Genomic DNA, 22,461 nt, shown 5'->3' on the forward strand with positions numbered 1-22,461 from the left:
TTTTTGTTCAAAACTGGAATTTTCTATGAATTTTCAAAGTGGCGGAAAGTCGAGATTTGAAAACCCATTACCGAGCTGCAGAAATTACCGAAAGGTGTAGGGTGTAGTTTGTGACGTAAAACCTGGACTTTCATAGCTCAGCTTCGTGTAATGTGACATTGATCAAAGTTTGTGAGCGCCGAAATTATGCCTGAAAGATTTTTCTGTACTGACAAAAATACCAGCAAAAGATGCTAGATAAGGTGAAGGGCATAAAAGATGGCATTACAATTGCGGAGGACGGCCGACATGACAGCATGGGGCACTGTGCAAAATTAGGGGCCTACACCATACTTTGCTGTACAGTACCCATGATTTTACATCTCTCGAATTCAAGTAAAATAATACTGAACAACTTTATCGATAATGAACTTTGAACTTCTTATTAACCTCTCTACACTTCAAATAATACAGCGAACAGCCGCAGGTGTGCTTGTCATTAAAAAATAAAGGAATTTCAAGGCTCTGTTCTCCTTTGTTATTATAATTATTATCATTATTCTTATTGTTGTTATTATTATTATTGTTGTACAATTGAATTGAATTAGTGCTTTTCAAAGCTCCATAACCCAGTTACCAACAATGATCTCATTGATAGTGCCATATTAACCAGGTGAAGGTGGAGGTGAAGTCCAGTCCTCCATTTTATGTTGTTTTATTTGTGTGTGTGTGTTATAAGAGAAAAGCGCAATTTATAAAGACAAAAGTGTTATCTTACCACTCTCACTAAGTACTACACAAGGATAATACTTCTTGTCCTGGTACATTGCACATGTTGTGTCATCCTTAAAATTTATCTCTCCTTCGGTGACAGTCGTCTTTAAATGTCTTTAATAAATTGGACCAGGAAATATTCTAAATCAATAAGATACATGTAGACAGAATAAGTTACAAATATGTGATTCCGTGCATAAATTACAAATACAGTTACTTTGCCTTTTGTCTTCCCTGATTCATTTCAATGATGTTTTTGTACTGCACCAATAAAAGTGTACATAACATGAATTTTTTTAATTAGCTTATTTGAAAGACCTTTAAAAATGATGAAGAAATATGGCATTTATTTTATCGTGGTGGTCCTCTTTGACTGGTTGGTCCGGTCTGACCGAAACTTCACGTTCCATTTTCAAGCATGCTCGTGTCCAGTTCAAGCTCTACACAGAGAAAAAAATTTAAATTTTAGTTGAAACATAAACGGAAAGGTTCAGTCCAGTTGAAAATTTTCCTATCACAGAAATCAAAGCTTGATTTCTTTACACAGGAAAAATATCCTAAATCCCGTTCATGCAGGTAATAAAGTTCACAGCAGAAAAAAGCAACGCTATTGAAAGGGAAGTATGACTGATGTATGTGTGAGGCACAATTAATGGCTTTTAAAGAGGGAAGCTTTTAAAGCAAAAAAAAAAAGCCTGTCCGCCATGTATAGGAAGATGCACCATTTTTAATCTTGATAATATTACAAAAATCAAAGCTTCTTTTGAAACATTTAACAAACTGTTCTAGTTTGGCCCATCAGTAAGAAGCGACACGCCTATACTGATCATGAAAGTGAAATCAGTATACGTATACATGCATGTTAAAGTAAGGAACCTGTTAAGCTCTTACTTTGTTCTGCATACTTGACAGATGGTACTGCCTTTCTTTTGTTCCCACCTTGGCTCATATTGTGCCTAAAAGAATAAGTTTTCCCAAGCGTGAAAGCGACGTTGATACTGTAGAAAACCATGCACCAAAGAACTTAACAATTGAGCGGTTATTTGCATGAATTGCCCGCCAAAAAGCTTGTGAGCCGACTGGGAAGAATCATGGCAGACAAATGTAACAACGATGTGTCAACTGCAAAAAGAAAGCAAAAATTACGGGGCCCCTACAATCAACACCTATCGCAACCAGAAGAAAAGATTCCACATTCAACACTGCAGAAATGGCCAAAGACGACAAGTGTCAACAACACCTTGCCTGCCAAATGCTCCTCTGAATCCACACCGCAAACGAGGACGTGTTTTATTTTCAACTGTAAGTTTGCCTAGCAACTGCATGACGTCTGGCAAATTTCTTGATCAGACTTCTTCAAGCACGGCTACTCGTACGGGTTTTGTACGAACGACTCGAGGAATATTACGAGGCACATGGCACGGAGGATAGTGACAAACCCGAACTTGAACGAGAAATTGATCATTAACGGTGAGAAGAAGATGAAGAAACTTTTAATTCCAGCAAGACCAGAGCATTTGTAAACAAAACTGAAAATGATTTAGATGCTGACGAAGAATATTTGGATGCTTTATGTGGGGAACAAAATCCAGTTGACAACAAACAGGTTAATAGGGATGATGATCGAGCTATTTTGGCAAATGGTCCTCTGTACAACGGAGCTCCAATTACTGTGGGAGTTAGCATTTTCCTGATCATTACCTCTGCCGTTCGCCACAGTTTGACTGGAGTAGCCAACTCTTGTCAGTTTGCACTGTGCCCTGCCAAATCAGTGTGCCTCTTCGATGGAACTTGTAAACAAGTTTTTTATGAAACTAAAGAATCCTATCCAGTTTCACTTTTACTGTACTTTTTGTATGGAGTATCAAGGCCTGTGTATTGATGAAAATGGCTTGTGCAAGAATAAGGGTTGTTTAAGGAATCTAAAAGAAAAAGGAAATTCTTCGTATTTCATTATCATGCCGTTAATATGCCAACTCAAAGACCTGATTCAAAGTAAGTTAAGTTTATAATGCTTTGATTTATTCTGTCTACCATAGTAATAATCCCATATTACGCAAGGGCTGCTTGCAGCCTGTAGTATAATATCCAAGTATAACAGTGTTACCAACTTTTATTCGCTCCTAACAGCGGCTTTACAGAAAATAAAACAAAACAACAAAATCAATAGGCTGGCAGCAATCCTCCATAGCCCATATACGGTGAGCGGTCCCTCTGTTTGGCGCCATTTTTAATGAGTGGATCTGCAAGATGAAAAAGACAAACAAACAACAGCAAAATGAGTCCAACTTGAGGTAAGAGGGAGGGAAACTGTTACGCCATCTACTTTATCTTCATATAATCCATATTATACTACAGGCTGCAAGCAGCCCTTGCATAATCTGTGATTATACTTAAGAGTAGTCGCCTCCATATAACAGTGTCTGTTTAAAGGCTATGCTTTGACTCATTTTGGAGATCCTAGGACAGCTCAACCCGGGTTGCATCATAGCTTGGGTGATAATAGAACTTGTTAGATGTCAAAGGGCCTGACCAATCTGCCGGAATCAAAATTTGAGGTAAAGATGTACCTGCTTCAACTGCAGCAGTGGCTGCTGCACCCCGTGATGGGTGGGCTTTGAATATAGAAGTATCAGGATGGACTGCTGTATAGGAGGCATTTTGGAAGAGATGGGTATTTCAAGGGTACTTCAAACGGGAAAAAGAGAAAAGAAATCCATGTGAGCTTTCAAATTAACACTGATGGTATAGCTATTTTCCGTTCCTCAAAGTACAGCGTATGGCCAGTTTATCTTGTTGTAAATGAGCTTCCACCAAAGAGCAGGTAATGATCTTTTGGTCCCTTTAATGTTTTACAATGTCAGTATTTTCCTCACAGTACATCATGTTACTGTTAAATCCTCCATCCATTTTTCATGTAATTTGCATTCTTATTAAAGTAAATGAAAGATGCCAATGCTGCCATAACATAAAGTGTGTTGAGTTAAAACCTTGATATTAGGTAATCGTTGTTGCTACCTGTAGAATTGCTGCATATTGTGAAAGTCTGAACTAAATGAAAAAAAGGCTTCCTGCTTGTGAAAATCATGAGTGGGTTAAAAGGTGGAAAACTGCTACTGCAAAAATTGTTTCTGTTCTGTATCTTCATGTACATGTAGTTAAATTACTAAGTTTTGTTATCAAATAAAAATGTTTCCTGTTTTTCCTTCTTTCATTCACTTGGCCTATGTCATCCATTTCACAGCAATAATTTTAATTTCATTTAATTCAATATTTATCCAGGGGCATCTAATTTAGCAGAGCTAGTTTAAATGGACCCCTGACAATAATATATTGTATGTATTGGAATTGCTATCAGTATTGTATTTATAACTGCTGTACAGACTCTTAACAACAATCTTCTGTTGATTTCAGGTTTGCTAGATCCAATAGAATTCTTCTTAGACTGTGGTTTGGTTATAAGAAAACTGATTTCTTAACATTCCTACAACCCTTAAGCAAAGAATTTCAGGACGTTAACCTCAAAGGTACACATAACACATGGTACTAATATCAACCTATGAAAGTCATGTTTCCTTTCTAATGACTATCACTAATTGTATCTTAAATGTATAGAGCCTTTTACATAATACATAGGCCTTGCTGTTAGGCTTGCGAAAAATAATAGTTTCAAAAAAACAAGTCTTTGACCTAGACTAGGCCATGTCTCATAATGTCTTATTTTATTAGCGATTGTAACTGGTAATTTTTTCCCGCTGATCCTTAAATAATAATTCAGTAGCAATCCATGGTATTTAATTGCTTTTCCAGGAATGGAAACAATGAAGGAATATCAACAATGAAGGTGAAGAAATCACAGTAAGGGGAATTTTGTTAAGTGCCACCATGGATGCTCCGGCCAAGTGCTTGATACAGAATTTTGTCCAGTTTAATGGTTTTAACGGTTGACCTTACTGTATGCAGTGGGGAACAAGTGTAAAAACAAGTGCTAAAGGTCATACTCATGCATATCCGTTTAAGAGAGAGAATCCTTGTTATGAAACAGCCCGGACTCATAAAACCACTCTGAAGCATGCATAATGCATACGATGCTGTGTTTGGAGTTAAAGGGTATTCGTGGTTCATGTTCATTCCAGGATTTGATATAAAGGGACTACATGCACTGTGTTCTTCAAGGAGCAACAAAAATGTTCATGACGTTGTGGTTTGACAAGACACATGCAAGTGAAGACTGGAGTATATCAAAAATAGAAGAAGTTCACAGGCGTTTGCTTCATATAAATCCACCTAATTGTATATCAAGAGCACCAACAAGCATCGCAAATGACTTTGCTCACTGGAAAGCTTCAGAGTTCTGGTCATTTCTTTTTTTTTATGGTATTCCTTGTCTCTGGAATATTTTACCTGATGTGTACTTTCAGCATTTCATGTTGCTTGTGGAAGCAATCTGGTTGTTAGACCAGAGTTCCATTTCCCCTCAGTGCTTACAGAAAGTAGGTAAGTTGTTGCGACACTTCTGTTTGAGAATTGAACCCTTGTATGGAAGTCGATACGAAACCTTTAATGTTCATTGTCTCCTTAACCTCCAGGATTGAGCGAGGAACATAGGTCCCTTGTGGTCCTGCTCTTGCTTCTGGTTTGAGGGCTACAATGGCAGCTTGAGATCATTATTTCATGGAACCCAGAAGAGGGAACAACAAATTGTACTTTCTGTATGCATACAACAGAAAATTCCAGAGCTTACACCTCTGCTTCAATTAGGTTCATCCAGTAAAAACTTTTATGAGCACATGACTCAGGGAAGGTATCTGTTAAAGTGCAATCGTGAGGAGATATGTCACAGTATATTGGCTCTGGGTGTTATGGCATCTGCTGTATTAAGTGCACCACTAACTGGTTTTATTGAAAACAAAATAGGTAGTACAGTGTATATCTGAGGCTTTCATGTTTAAGCGGATTCAGATAAAAGGAGATGTTATTCACAGCAAAAGCTACTTAAATGTTTCTCGAACAGTTACACTGTTATAGCAGACAATGTTGGATTTGTAGAGGTTAAGTGGTATCTCAAAGTATATGTGCAATGTCCAAATGTTTTGTTTTGTACAGATGCTTGCACCTGCAAGTTTCCACATTACTAGGGAGTTGCTGATTGCTGTATAATTCCAGCTACAGATATTATAATGTCTTTTACAAACTGTGACATTGGACACATAATTCCTGTCAGAAGAGAGAAATGCGGTAACTTGATCTTTTCGGTTACAAGTATCCAAGGTCTTTGTGTATTGGTGGATTGCAGCCACAGTGAATGCAAGTTTGTCTGTAAATTACCCAATAGATAGGAGAAGGACTGATTGCTTGCATTCAGTCACATTCCACTACAGCCATAGTTTGGGCATTCTACAAGATTTGCAAGTTGCATTAGTATTTTTGAATTTCAAGTTCAACCAAAAGCAATTCACTTTAACTCTTTCACTCCCACTATGGGAATGCATTATGTTTCCTATCATTTGGCTCTGTGGTTGAAATCCTGTGGTGTGACCATTCAATCGAAACCTATTTCACAGTATCTGAAATAAATAAAATAAATAAATGAAATAAAAGAAAGTGACACAGGCATACTCGGAAAAAAGAAATCCGAGTGCTCCATGAACCTAGTTTAATGGCCTTAGCTCCCACGAGTCTCCTGTAGCTCAGTGGTAGAGAACTAGTAATCAGAAGGTCTTAGGTTCGACTCCTGATAGGAGCACTAAGTACTTTCACATTATGCTTTTTATATGAAATCTAGACCCTTGTCACTTTTAGCTTGCCTTCTTTTATTTCTGTGGATACACTTTTACACTATTATTCTGATATCTCAGTCAATGCGGTGAACAATAACATAAGTAACAAATTTAACTAAAAAAGTGAAATTCAGTCAACCTTTAATTTCCATAAGAAGAGTAGAAAGTTGTGATTCCTGGAACACTGACCTGTAAATTTGTTGCGTAGCATTTTAAACTGCAAACTGTCATTTGTTCAGTTCAGTGGGGAGCATTACCGGGTTTATTATATCAGATAATTATCATATCAATTATCAAAGTAGCCGTTAATGACTTGATTGGTCACTTGCAGACTTCTCTTCTTTTTGAAAAAAGTCATAGGCATACTGATTATGTTTGATTTTTTGGCTTGCCTATCTCGGGGGAGCAGGGAGCAGGGTTGGCGTAGTGATAAGAGCACTCACCCTCCACCAATGTGGCCCGGGATTGATTTCCAGACTCCATACCATATGTGGGTTAAGTTTGTTACCTCTCTACTTTGCTCAGAGAGGTTTTTCTCCGGGTACTCCAGATTTCTCCTCTCATCAAAAACAACCAGTTGATTTGATTTCCTCTACGTCAATTTGATTTGCAGTCTCCCTATGCAATTATTAAAGCACTTGTGCTCGGCTAAATAACCTTGAGACTTAAATGAAGTGATTATTATAATTATTATTATCATTATCATTATCATTATCATTATCATCATTAGTATGGCAATTCATTCATCTCTCCATTGTGTGGAGGTACAGTAAACCTAGATACATCAGTACGTTTAACCATGACTTCGAAATTTAAATTAACAATTGATTCATGCGTCAGCGTGCTTCATCGAGATATGAAGCACGCGGGAAGTTTGGAGAGCACGAAAGATGCGTAAGATTTGCTCGAGGCGTAGCCGAGAGCAACTCTAGCTTCTTGAGTGCTCTGCAAACTTCCCAAGTGCTTCATATCTCGATGAATGCACAGCTGACGCATGAATCAATTGTTTTATAACATTTTCAACGCGGTAGTTTTTAAACCCGTTGATCAGTCTAGGTTGGCCAGAGGTTTCCCAAGCATTCAGCCAATGTGCAAAATGGTAATAAACAACCCCATGTTCGGTAAAAATACACATCTTACAGGGTAAAAAAGGCAACACCCCTTTGGTCTACAGTAGTTAAAGTTTCTAATTATGGAATAAACTACACTGGTTGCCAATTAAAATTTTTCCAAAAAACAAACTTGAAAATTTGATCCTCGCGTTACATGGGAGAATTCTTTCCGCTTGCGAGGACATGTCGGTTTGTTTACGCAAGATTTACACAGTTGTCACGTCTCAAGAATGAAAATAGAAAGGAAACAGACAACTGAAGCTTCCCTAAATGAAAAATTTATTCAATTAAGTCTTTGTTGAAAGAAGCAAAGGCGTACAATTTTTACTCCGAGACGATGAACGCGCAAGTGATTTGAAGGAACTGCAAGTCCATTTTGAAGTGAATTTATCGAACCGTGTGCACGGTTTTCAAAAATTTCGCAAGAAAACTGTTAGGAATACGAAGAAGCTTTCAATTAGAATAGTATTTAAGTACAAATTCACAATCAAACCTGTAATTTCTTGTGAATTGAATTCCCACAAGTACTCGAACGTTACCAAGAAAGTTCGTGGCGTATAATCAGTAAATAATGATCTGAAATGTCCGCTTGCTGATCGTCGGCTGGATAAAACAACAATATCTCCTTGAAGCACAATTTCTTCGCCGTTAATTATCGGATTTCCGCTTTTGAAACTATCGAGTATTCCTTAGCAGTCTTTCTTTAAGTTTATCGTTTCGAAAAGGTGTCTTTTCCCTCTGAGAAAGCGAAATTGGCGCCTGAAAATTAATAGTTTTGCGAGAGACGATGTCACGGGCCTTGTTCTCTTTTTTCCTTTTCTTTAGGTTTTTTTCGGGAGTTAAAAACTCCAATCCCAAAGAAAAAGTGGGAAGAGCTTCTTCATCAGCTGGTTCCCTTGCTGTCATCTGTAGTTAAACGTTTTGCTGAAGATTTCTCCCGTTTTTGAATGCAAAATGGAGAAAGTCGCTCACCGAGTTCTCGAGGCATTTGTTTGCTGACGTCATCAGCGTGCACAATAGGAATATGAAGCACGCTCGCGCAATTGAATTTGATTGCACGAATTTACTAGCTATGTTATAATAAATGTTGAAATGTTCATTATTTGACATTAATTTCAGAGCGCCAAACTCGCTGTGTGCACTAAGTTGAACACTGCAAATAGTTTCCAAAAAAAGTCTTGAGATCGTTCAAAATCCCAAGTCTGTGCATCCTAGCAAGGCCCAATGAGAGCTGATGCCCACCTAGACTGTACTAGACCATAGATACTACTTCACATTGATTTCAGAGTGCCAAACTAACTGTGTGCACTAAGTTGAACGCTGCAACTTAAAAAATTTGGGGATCGTTCCAAATCCTAAGTCTGTTAATAAATTATTATTGCTTATGTGCCTCTTCATACGAAAGGAAATACTAATAAGGTATTATTATCATTAAGGTTAAAATTATACTTTCAGTATACTTAAGTTAAGACAAACGTTATGAGCTTTCTCGAAGTATACCCAAGTATACTTCGATTTTTGAAGTATAAATGTAGTACATTAGTCAAATATACTTCATTTATATTTTTTATCTTCAAGTATAAATGAAGTATACTTCAAATAGGCCAACATTATGACATATGCATAATGTGATTTTATCTCGAGGCCCGTCATAGTTAAGTATTTAGGTGTGACGTTGCACAGGGCACGGAGCGTTGTCAATCATAGAACTTAGCCAATCAAATGAGGTCAGATCTAATAACACCAAGGTAATAGGCAAGATCAGTATATCTCGTGGTCCTTCATGCCTTCATTCCCATTGTGTTAACATCTGAACACAGATTTCCGGTACTGTAGAAGAATTAATTTTTGAGGCAAGTTTAACATTTTTCTTTTTCTTCGTTTTTCTTTTCTACTTTTGGTTCTTTCTTACCGTTTGACCTCAGTTGCGAAGGTTTTTCGGACAATAGTTGGGACATGACTAACTCCACCCCCCCCCCCCTCCCGTGCATTGATTCTAGGGCATTCCTTTATTAAGCGATTAAAGCAGTTAGTCCAGAATAATTCCAATGACTTTGATCTTGACTTCCAAATGTCCTTGCCTGTGCTAACACGTTGGTATGGAGTTGAGGGTGGAACCGAAAAGACATTAAAGTTTGACACACATTTCCTTCATCCCTTTCGCCCTGATATCGTCATTCTCCAACTAAGCAGTAATGACCTCATTACTCTTTCGCCATTACATGTTGGTTCAGCCCTTGATGAGTTTGTCCATTTCCTACACGAACCATGCGGGGTGAAGTTGGTGTGCGTGTGCCAGACTATTCGCCGATTCTCAGCTGAGGCTTTTAACACAAAGGTCAGCATGTTGACACGATACCTAAGGGTTGTGTTAGATCCTACACTATATGCCATTTTTGGGGGCCATAGAGGGTTTTGGCAGGCGAAAGACATTTTTTATACACCTGATCCGGGTGATCTGGTGATGTAACTCGGGGGACTGGAGAGAGAAATTTTAATGCCGTATCCCACAACTGCGTGCGGCCTTCAGTGTTGCTTTCGAATTTTAACATGGCGGCCTGTAGCCTTGTGAGGTCGGTCTCATTTGAACGTTAACTCACCTGGCACGATACACATGACATGTAGAATGCATGAAGAATAATCCTTTATGTTTAACTAATGCAATTACTGAAGGAAATTGGGAGGTAAAGCCATGAAAGCTTCGAGTCATTGGAGAATGACATCTGATGCGATAAGTGATTGAGGACGGATTGAACTGTAAGCATGAATCAGAAAGATTTATTTGAATAATTTGGTTTCCAATACTACCTTAAACTGTGTTAATTTACTTTTGTGTCACTATCAAAGTTGATATTTGCTAAAGAATGTCTTGATCGATTCTGGTATCTGTTAAATGTTCTTATAAATAGCTTGCCATGTTCGAATTCTGAACTCGATGAAGACGCGGGTGTCACAGTTTTGGCGAGCTTTTGAGACGCCGGCCGGTCGGCAGTGTTGCCGTGACTCAGGACTTTAAATTTATGTTGCTTGTTGGTTTGTTTGTCTTTTTTATGTTTTTTTTTTTTTTTTTTTGGCAATTCAACCCCGGTCAGGTCGTTTTGTTTTGTACTCTGGCATTTAAATGTCTTTTCGAGCGAAGGAAAACTATTGCAATTCGGAGTCGGCCCTAGTACGCTTGCACTGCCCTCATAAAAGCTGCGACAAGTTTTACATGAACAAGAAAAATTTAAATGAACACTTCCACTTGAATCCATCGCATAGACCAGACTCTTTGGTGACGACTCGAGTTTGTATTACTGCTAAGGAATGTGCAGAAAAATTCCTTGACGATGAAAAAAACCCATACTCTAGGAACGTTTGTGTGTAAACTTCTTACGGATGAAGAACTTCAACTGTATGCACTGCCAAGGATTGCCAAAATTGTGACACCCGTGGACTATTTATTACAAGAAACTACAGGTACACTTAACGATGTACACAAAAAGCTGGTCAAGTTTAAAAATGACTTTAAAAATGACTTTAACTCTCTCTTTTGTCAAGGATCACCGGCTGAAACAAGCCCAAGAGAAAAACTGGCGGAAATAGTGCAAAGTAATCTACCTCATTCGTGTGATTGGATTATTGAATTGGGCAATGGTACTTTGTTTAAAGATGCTATCATGCCTAAAGTGTTCCAAAGAGAGTATCATGCTTTTGAAGAATTTTCTTGTGGTATGGCTGGGGCTTTTGGAATTGGGCAAAAAGATGTGCAAGACACCCTCAGGAACAAATGGGGCAAAAAAAAAACTGGAAACAGTGATTGGAATAAATCCAATTTTGAGCAAATATAAAATTTTTGGCAAACTCAATGACCACACGCAAGAGCTTTTGGATGGACTATATTAATGGACTACACTGATGGGTTCCCGTGGCTCAAATGGTCTCGCCACTTCACAGGGGAGACAAGTGTCAGAGTTAAACTTGTTGAGCCATACAATTTAATGAGCACAGTCTTAACAGTTGCCCTTTGGCTAGGTAATGATGACTATGACACTGTAAGAAAGTGTGCTGAACCAGTTTTTGAAAAACTGAAAGATCTCAAGTCAATAAAACATCCCATCAGTGGAAAAGACATTACAATCGTAAGGCGCAGCTGTGGGGATGGGAAGGAGAGAAGATCATCAACTGGTAATTCATCTGCCAAGTCCTCCTATCCCATCCCTGAATCCCCAGAACATCAGAGCCAGCTTGGAGACATGAAATTTGTATGCCCACAACCAGTGTGGACAGTTGTAGAAACTGAGGTGCTGGAAGAACAATTCCATGAGACACTTAATGGAAAGGCTCCAACTAAGCAAAAGCGAAGAGAATTCGCAAAACAAAACCTGGGTAACATGGGAAGAAAAATATATGTGGAACACCCCTTGCTGATTTCTACCCAGGTACAGCCCACCTTGGGTTTCGATCAGTAGAAACCTTGTGTTTAAGGATAGCTAGAATTGCATCAGGTTTGTATCTTATCCTATTTTGAATTAACACTAGAATGTGACAATTCACAAGACATAATGCACATTAGCCCTATCAATTTTAAAGAAAAGTAGAGAAAGTTAAATGTAGACCATTTGTTGAACCCCCTCCCCCCTAATCACTGAAGAATTTGACCATCAAAGGTAGGACACCAGAGTGTGGATCAAGTGTTTACATGTACTTGAAATGGAAGTAGTTAAGGACAGAATGAAGAAATTATTTTGAGCTCATCTCACCACTTTCTTTTATTTTTCTGTGCCCCTGAAAAAGGATTTTTATCAAATACTCTTCAATATAAGAAAAATTTACTGTACTAGATTTGACCCCACCCTCCAGCCTCCACTTCCTCAGCTCAGGCACAACACTGATGGGTATATGATGGTACACTCTTTGATTGAAAAAGAGGATAAACAGCAAACATAAAAAATTTGTTGATCGCAAAGCAATGAAAACCACCTTAACACCTCATCTAGGCTGCAGATGAGAAATGGTTGTCGTGAGGGTATGCACTCATCAAGACAAGCATTTCCAGTAAAAAAAAAATTGCAAAAGGGTGTACCAAAACAAACACTCCACTTACAATAAGCTTAATGGTGGTAATCATTTTCATTTGCCACAAAATATGCAAGTGTACAGGCAAATCAAACGAAATCCTTAAAATTTTTTGGTAGCTAAACCATGCATTACAAATTATTAGATAATTAGTACAATTCAAATATTACAGCTGTTTTGGGGAGTGACCAGTCATTCTTGCATGCACTTAAGAAAGGCTTTGCCAAGTCAGTAAACATAGAAGAAAGAACTATCAAGTTTGACGAAGTTGGTGTGCTTGCATTTCCTGAAAGAATGCCCGCCATTTTAAGCCAAGCAGGGTTTCAAGGAACTTTACTTGACATTCTCACCACATTCTGCAGTGGGCTTGACAAAGTGTTTAAAGGTCTCCTTCAAACATCCCAGGAGTTAACTGGTGATAAGTATGGAGCTCATGCTCGTGTTCTCCTTGGTTTTCAAGCAGTTCAAATCTTTGGAAGTAACTGCATTATGAAAACAAATGCATTATGAAAACAAATTGTGACATATGTTCCGTACTATATTGACAAGGCCATTGCTGATGGAAAGATGGTTGGTCTTCCCATTACTTTGGCAAACTTCAGTGATGCCACCATGGAAACAGCACATAAACACAACAAAAGGAAATCCTTGCTTTTTTCTTGGGGAAGAGCCAGCCCAATATCAAGATGTCAGTACCAAGACCAGGTGATCGAGCAGCAGTTTCAAAATGAAGTCTTCAAAATAACCAACCGAGAGAGCACGCCACAAAAATCGTCTTGAAGGAAACCTGAAAAAAGCGGAAAGCAATTGTTGAGAAAGAAAGCGGAGTTAAACGAGTGGTAATTAAAGCTATATAATTATTTATGAATTATATAATGCAAATTATATAAACAGCTACCTTTTGCAGGTAGCTGAAATTACTTAAAGTCTTGGAATTTTAGTGTGTATATAGGAAATTAAATGACAACAAGCTGGAACAATTTTTTTATGGTTAGCAAAAATGTGAAGGGAAGGAAGAAACCAGTCAAAATATGGTTGTGATAATCAAGCAAATATTTTTCAATGCCAAAATCTAATAATGGGAACTCTTGAATATAACTTAACAAAGTTTGTAAGTACATCGATGCCTAATCAACAAGAATTTATAGCTTCCAAGGTTGGTAACTCAGATCTATTTTAAATTCAATTGTATTGGTTTTAATCCTGTAAAGCACTTGTTCTTTGCTGACCACAAACTGGAAGACAGCATGCAAATGCCAAACACAAGCAAAACTCCTTCTGATGATCAAAAAAGCAGAGAAGATGATGGAGCAAGTGATGATGAAAATGACTTGGTAAGCAAAATTTAAACTGAATCCAGTATTAAGTAATAAAATATGTGTATAAAAATGGACAAAGTTTTGGTTTTATAGGCACTTGGGCTTAATTCTGCTTTAAAAAGGCTAGATCTAAATTAATTGGTTTAAATTGACAATGAAATATGCTGTAATTATAATTTGTTACCGTTCAATCCAGGAAGGGCAAAAACTATGACCTCGGGTAAAAAATTCGAAAAATCATGAGTCAGTCAGTTAAGTTAAAACCACTTACTGCTTTCAGGAAGAGGCGACTGCAGAAGACTGTCTTGGGCAGGCTCACGTCCCAGCAGTTCAGATTGTTCCTCAAGGATCAGAAGCAGATGTCCACTTATTAGCTGACGACCTTTTCAAGTTTGCACAGGATAACTTCCACAACACCGTGATTACGCAAGTGACTCAAGAATCTGCTTCAAAGTTTAGAGAAAATAGCTTTCCACCCTCAAATCTCAGTTTTCATTTGCAGTCTCTTGAAACAAATTTCGTTTCCTGGAAACGTACGGATGCGAGAGTCAGCAAAGAAGTGTTCAAATGTAAAATCTTACCAGGTGCTGTAAGCCGTTGTTTTAGCATTCAATCGACAAAAAGTGAAGCAAGTCAAAGCAATAGAATGATCATACCATTTTCTGATATTCTTGGATTGGATGTCAAAGAGGACTCGATCGTAATGGATGTTGGTGTACTACCGAAGATGGAGCAAAGGGTCTCATCGAGCAAAACAGTCGACGAGTCTTGTCATACATCGAAGGGCAAGTGGAAGGAGGAAACTGTCAGTGATCAAGCTAATTGTGAACCACCTTACCAAATATGTGTTAAAAAACAGCGTTTCAACGACCCAAGCACCATTCAGCTGAACAAAATCTTCGCAGAAATTTCATCTTTGAAGCTAGCAACCGAAAATGGCCTTCAAGATTCTTATCCAAGAACACCGCCTTGTGCGGAGACCAATCCTGAAGAAAAATATCCCATTGTTAAAGATTCAACACTTGTTAGAGCCGGGCAGCTGGCCTGTTTACGTCTTTTCCAGTGCCTTCCATCACAGGATCAAACAGAATTCGTAATAACGATGTATTCATCGATGGAAGAGCGATTCAATAGCCTTTTAAGGAAAAGGATTGGATTAACTGTTCAGCCACCTTGCCAATGAACTGCGTTACACTCAATTTTTTAAAATCTTCAGCTCCATTACTTAAGCAAAGCGGATTATTCCTCAATCCTTCTACATATCCTGTGTATCGTGCGACAGCGAGTTGAGTAGACTTTCAAATGAAACTGAGTGAAACTGACCGCGTTACTCCGCCATTTTAAAATTCGAAAGGAACACTTAAGGCCGCGCAGTTGTGGGATACGGCATTAAAATTTCTCTCCCCAGTCCCCCGAGTTACGTCACCAGATCACCTGGATGGCATTCATTTGAACTCTAGGATCCAGCATAAGCTATATCGTAGTCTCAGAGGGGCAGTCCTGCGATCTTTGCGCCTTTTGCCAAGTTCTCCCTCCTCGGAAAGAGTTTGTCAAGTTTGCTTTATTCTGATACAGATCTTTACATGTTTTGCCAGCTCTTAGTTGTGCCCTATGCCGAGTCTGATGTTTTACTGCTACGTTTACCTATTATTTGTGTCAGCCTTATATATTTGCTGTAAGCCACTGCCCCTTTTTGGGCACGGCTACGTTTGATTCAGCTACACAGGTGTTTGATTGAACGACTCTTTATACAGTCGTTACTACACATAGCACATATGTACTCCTTTCTGGCTGCACACGTATAATTATTTTACTGGCTCCGGCTCAATGTTAGGTACTGGCAGTTACCGCATGAGTGTACAATCCTTTCTGACCGCTCAGTTTTTGGCTGTGTCCTTTGAGCTCGGTATTCTGCCTTTGCTTAAGGCACTATAGTACTTCTGGCGCTAAATAACCCGGTTATTTTTTTAGTTCATTTCCGTCACTATGAAGAGCATTATTTCCAGTGCTGTCCCCATGCAGATCACGTTAATTTTTGTTACCGTAATCTAGTTTCTGATCAAAGAAATTTTATTGATAAGCCATGCCACCCAAGAAGCGTGCACATTCCGATCAGTCCAACATGCAAAGGAGAAAGAAACGCAAGCGAGTCTCTGACCTTTCTGAAGTTTCTCCAGCCGTAGCTGTTGCCGCTCAAAACCAGAGCAACCACCACAACCAGAACTTGATCTCAGTTGATCTGCGAGCTCTATCCACCTCCATCATGACGACCATTCCCCAGACGATACAACAAGCATTCGGATCCGGGGGAACCCACTGCTTGGTTCAAGACCCCAGAGCATCTTCAATTTCTCCAGTTAAAAGTGATCGGGAGCATTCAGCCAGTGAGGCCATTCAAGGGGATATTACAGCTATCACACAAGGTACTCAGCCTCAGAGTCCCACTCGGCAGCCATTTTCGCGCATGGCCATAGCTCTCGGCTTTAGAGTTAACCCAAAACTCAAAGCAAAAATTTGGGGTAACGAATATGTTGATTATGGCAGGTTGCTTCATTGTCCCCAAATACCAATCGTTATTCCCTGTCCCTAACTTCCTCAAGGACGTCATCTACTCAGCCCCAGTTGACACTAGAACCTAGCCAGCCACCTAAGAAGATTGATAACCTCAGTGAGTGGTTGTCAGCTTTTAATACTTTTGTTGCCATTTATGTAGAGAAATTTCCTATTGAGGCTCCTAAGTTGATGAAATACTGTGAGGTCGTGAGCGACATTGCATCCAAACCAGGTGACTGGTCATTTTACGACGAACAGTTTTGATACATAAGACAGTCAGCTCCCGACCAATACCCCTCACGGCGCTTTCAGAGCATCAGATCCGGACATTAGCTTGGGGAACCGCAAAATCTCGACAACTTATTAAATTTCAAGTTAATACTTCACTGGCGGTGTTTGCGTGCCTTGGCCTATTCCCCTGTACTCTATAAATAAGCTGTGTGGTTCTTAGTGTTGAAAGAAATGTATGCGCAATGAGCATTTTTAGAATATTCAGGTAACAGAGTAGTCACGTAGCTGTAAAGGCGGCTGTCAAATGTAAAGCGCTAGTTTATTTTTGACCTTTACGTCTCCTTCACGGGAGTTATGGCGGGCGTCGCATGTTACGAAATAAAGGAAGTTTCTTTCACGATTTCGTGTCTTTGGAAGTTTTCCTTTTGCAGTCATTACTATTTATGATTAGTTAAACCTTTAATAAAGTAATTTAGCTAACGCTGTATCAGAGAGATTTTCACTGAACACCGGAATTATAGTGCTTTTAATATTTTGGTATTCCTTGCTAGTTTATTTTTGACCTTTACGTCTCCTTCACGGGAGATATGGCAGGCGTCGCATGTTACGAAATAAAGGAAGTATCTTTCACAATTTTGCGTCTTTGGAAATTTTCCTTTCGTAGTAATTACTATTTATGATTAGTTAAACCTTTAATAAAGTGATTTAGCTAACGTTGTTTCAGAGAGATTTTCGCTGAACACCGTGATTAGTGCTTTTAATATTTTGGTATTCTTCGCTGTCGCAGCCATGTCAGACGAACATACTAAGCACTTAATGGAATTCTGTCGTATCTGCGGGGAAAAACTAAGTAAATGTAAAAGTTCCAAAGCTGAAACCAGCTATCTTTGTTCCTCGAATGTCCAATTTATGCAAGATAATTTTGGCATAACCGTGGAAAAGGACATCAGCGATGTTCATCCTCCTCGTTTTTGCAAGAAGTGCCATCTCTCGCTTTCTCACGGCCTCGTGTTTTGGGAACCACATCAAGAGGAAGAATGCAAAACTTGCAATCTTGCAACTGTGGTAAAAAAGGGAGGGAGACCGTCAAAACTTGACTTCTGCAAATTGGTGGAAAATGTGCCTTTGAATCGAGTGGAAGCTTTCGGGGAAAAGTTTAACTTTGCCGGAGAGGTTCCAAGAGAATACTTCTGACCGGTTTGTTTGGATATTTTAGACCAACCTGTAGAAACTGACAGCCAGCATTACTTTTGCTCTGACTGCATCACGAGGGTGGTAACAACCTCTTCTTGTTTGACCTGCCCCTTATGTAAAGTGGACTCGTTAAGTTCCATAAGAGTTCTCACTCGTATGGTGCTAAATTTTATAAAATATCTCCCGGTAACTTGCAAGACATGTGGCAAAAACGCGAGATATGAGGACTGTGGTGATCATGAATGCGCAACTGATAACCCCAAACCCAGAGCACCTACAGCAGGTGTTGTACAGGCTGAACCTGTCCCCGAGATTCTTCCCGCGAAAACTGTACAGGGAAACGCACTCCCGAGGCAGAACCACTTGGAACTTTGTTTGTGAAAGCAAAGTTAGGGTCTTCCACTGACTTGAAAACTGTAACTGTGAAAACTGGTGGAAAGGTAAGACTATGCATGAAAACTCTTCACAATCAATAGTAGTGTTTTCCCTAGACTCAAAATCTTGTACAAGTCCTCAGACGTGTTTATTTATTCTTTATAGTCATTTGACTTGAAACATATGCCTCGTGCTCACAAGAAATCCTCAGATGTAACAGGGCGTCACCTTCTTAGAAGAACCAGACACCTTGAGAATGTTGGTGCGTCCATAAGCCAAGGCCAGATGGATGTCCATGTCATGCACAGCTTGGGACTAAAAGAAAAGCGGGATCGTGAGGCTATCCTCCGTGAAGCACTGGGGAAAGAGCTGGTTCTTGAGCTTCCCGAGGGCCAGACTCTAGCTATGAAGGTAGACTTAAGTATGTCATGGCATGGACTAAATAAACTCCGTCGGTAAGTCGGTGTCGGTTTAACCCAACAATGCCGAATTTACAATTCACGTTATGTATATTATCTTTTGCATCTATGTTTAGATGATTCAAACAATGGGGTATCAAGATGGACAGTGAAAAACAAAACAGCGAGTACAGAAGTCTACTCAACTACAGGAGGAGGACCTTCAAGAGGAGATGCTACCATTGGAACAAGAGGAGGGGCAACAAAGTGGTAACTCTGATAAAACCAACACCTACAGCCTATGTGGTGGACCTGAAAGGCAAAGTGGTCTCCTACATCGACAAATGTGACAAGTGAGAACTGACAAACTCGTGGATTTTTCTTTCAGTATCTTGTTTTGCTTTAGTTGGATATTTCATTTTTCTCTTTTTTGTTTTGGTTTGTTTCCTTTGATAGAGCTAAGATCCTGACGTGGCATGCAGGTTGCATACCACACAACATGGTGTACGTAAAACTTGGTGGAGATCATGGGCAGGGCTCTATGAAAATGGAGTTCCAAATTGCCAATGTTCCTAAACCAAACTCGCCCCAGAACACAGTTGTGTTTTCAATTTTTGAGGGTAAAGATAGATGTACAAGGAGCGATCTTGCTACCATCCTCCAAGGGTGCAGGGAACAAATTAAAGATCTTCACAGTTCAACCTGGAGGTAGGTTATTTCTTTTTGTATGGGACAAATAATGTTTGATTTTTATTACATTTTTCTATGTCAGCATGTTATTGTTTGGTGTCATTCCTGCAGGGAGAAGGCATTTGTCTGTTTTCTTTATGGTGACTACAAGTTTCTATGTAAAGTCATGGGAATTTCCGGAGCATCAGGTAAGTGCTTCAACATTAGCTATAAATAGAACATCACAGGGACATTTGATAAAGCATATAACACTTAAAACTAAATGTTGGTCACATGCTTTGTTCCTGGTCGACATCCTTGCCTTTGGTGCACCATACTGGCCAGTGAGATGCTATTGGATAAGGATAAGAGATCACCTAATTTCCTGCGTTCCCTTGAGCATCTAACCCAACAATTTGCAGAGTTCCAGGAAAGGGGGCAGGGTGACATTAAAAAAGCTAAAAACTTTTTCAATATTATTCAGAGTCCCATGTTGGACATCCAGTTTGACCAGGTACTGACAATGAATAATTTCATCAAAACAATGTTGTAACACTAGCTAATCTCCATACAACACTGGCAAGATGGACAACAAATCTTATTTTCTGTTATCATTTTATTTTTCAGATTTGCACACCAGGACTTAACATAAGCCTGGGCTTATTCCTCAAGTTCTATGAACTTCTTGATGACTGTGCTAAGCTTGCCGAGAAGATCACCTTCAAAATGACAGAGGACACCTCAGCACTTGGGGATTCCGAGCTAGAAACACTGGTTAAGAACCTCCATCAAGTAAGGCAACACAAGGCTGCAGCAGCAGTTTATCTTGAAGAAGCTCAGCAGGCTGAGGAATATGCCTGCTATGTGGCCAACTGGGGGGTGCAAGCTGACCAGCCCGACTGCAATCCTGTTGTACAGCAACTGCTTCAACATGCACATACACTAAAGCAGAAAGCTCATCAAGAAGTAAGCTAACCATGAGTACCGTTTACTGTTATATACCCTGGATCACACTCCCATACACTCACTTGCCTATGACCTAGCAAAAGCATATACTGACAATATTCAAAGTTATTCAACACTTTCTGTTTGTACAGTCGACTCCCGATAACTCGAACCTTCAAGGGAAATTGAAAAAGGCTTGAGTTATCGGCAGTTCGAGTTGTCGAGGGTAAAATTATATAGGAAAATGACCTAAAGGGAAAGGAAAATTATCTCGAGTTAGCACGAGGTTTGGGTTAGCGACAGTTCAAGTTATCGGGAGTCGACTGTACTGTAGAAAAAAGGTGCCTAACAGCTCAAGGCTGAAAACAAGTTCTTGCGACAAATTGGGAAAATACATCAAGCACTGGAGGATTTCCTTCAAACAATTAATGTCAAGCGCCAAGCATATCATAGGCATAGTTTAGTTGGCAATCATATTAGCATATGGCTTCAGGTATTGTAGTGTTTGTAGATGACTTCAATAATACAAAGCTGTTTTAACTTCACATACATGTCATAAAAACGACTTGAATGACAAAAAATTGGGCACTATTGAGTGGTTGATTAAAGAACAACTGTATAAATGTTTTGTTCATTCTTTTAACCAGAGAACAACACGAGAATGAGTGGAACAATACCAAATGTCACCAACGAGTTCTGTCCATCTTTGGCCAGTGAGGCAGTCAAAGTTCAAGACAAGTTCCAAACACTGTTGACATAGTTTTCCACCTGCCATTTTAAGTACAACGGCAGTAGGCCTGTGGATGATGCAGCTATGGACATAATGAGTAATTACTATTACTTTAAAATGATTGCATCGAAAACTTCTATAATTCAGAGTTTCATTTTAATTCACATGTGGCATGAAAACACACTTGCTACCTTTAAAAAATTCTCCATTTCAGGTAACGACATAAAACAACTGATATAATTTTTCCAAAGAGAATTTGGTGCAGCCACTTTCCCTCCAAAGATGCACATGCTAGAAGAGCATGTAGTCCCATATTTGAGAAAATGGAAGTTCCCTCTTGGCTTCTTCGGCAAACAAGGCGGAGAATCCATACACCACGAGTTTGTTGGGCTTTCTACACAATTCATTCATGTCAAACCAGATGCTTCTCGGTTGAAAAAGATGCTCGAAGAGCACTACATAAAAACAAACCCTGTAAATAGAGACTTCATCCCTGAGAAGAAACAGCAGAATTTAAAACGCACACAACAACATCCAGAGCCATAATTTATTGTATTTATTGTTAATTTTTGAACGCTTTAGCTTAGATATAGGACTTGCAATTATGTAGTCACATGAATTTCAATCAATTCAAACTGCAAATCCGTTATTTTTACATGTAAAAACAACAACAGCGAATACAGCGTTGAACGGCAATACGCCATCGTTAGATTGTAAATATGTGTACAAATGGGCCTAAATAAACATATCAACACGTTCTAGATGAGTATTTCTGGATATTTTTAGCTGAAGAAGGCCATTTTCACAAAACATCTTTAATTCCATACACGCGATTTTAAAAATGGCATTGTTGCTAGGCTGTGAATGGTTTCAGAACAAAAATTATCAGCAAAGAGAGCGAAAATCTCTCCAAAAGCTTACCTTAAATTTGCACTAATCTGACATCGTAGTTTCTTTTTTCGACGGCCAATTCATCGAGAAAACTTCAGATTTTCAGATCAAACAATTTTTGGTCGCTGGCTTTTCTTTTGGTTTTTGAATAAAGTTTATGGGGGAAAGTTGCCCTTTCGAATCCCCTAATTTGAAGAGTGCACGAGAAGAACCCCATATTGTTACCGCTAAACTAGAAAAGGAGCTTGAGGTGGGCAGAAAAGCCACCCCGTTTCCTTCACCTCCTTTTCCGAATATACGCTGTTCTCCCTTAGGCATCGTTCCCCAAAAGGATCCTTCTGAATCTCGCTTAATTCATTATTTGTTGTATCCTAAGGGTTCCTCTGTTAACTATGCGTCTAATAGTGACACCATATCTGTCATCAAGAAGTTAGGAGCTGGCTGTTTTATGGC

General features: G+C 39.1%; 2 pseudogenes across 1 annotated transcript; both read left to right on the forward strand.

Moving 5' to 3' along the window:
- Positions 1–2,711: 2,711 nt before the first annotated feature.
- LOC146454644 (uncharacterized) lies at positions 2,712–6,104 on the forward strand (annotated as a pseudogene).
- A 6,315-nt stretch (positions 6,105–12,419) lies between these two features.
- On the forward strand, positions 12,420–15,205 carry LOC146454645 (uncharacterized; annotated as a pseudogene). The gene is made up of 3 exons (XR_014859246.1): positions 12,420–13,542; positions 13,915–14,037; positions 14,303–15,205. The product of XR_014859246.1 is annotated as an uncharacterized LOC146454645 (transcript).
- Positions 15,206–22,461: the final 7,256 nt, after the last annotated feature.

This window comes from Pavona decussata, unplaced genomic scaffold (assembly GCF_977016875.1).
Source record: "Pavona decussata unplaced genomic scaffold, jaPavDecu1.1 SCAFFOLD_300, whole genome shotgun sequence".
NCBI classification, from domain to species: domain Eukaryota; kingdom Metazoa; phylum Cnidaria; class Anthozoa; order Scleractinia; family Agariciidae; genus Pavona; species Pavona decussata.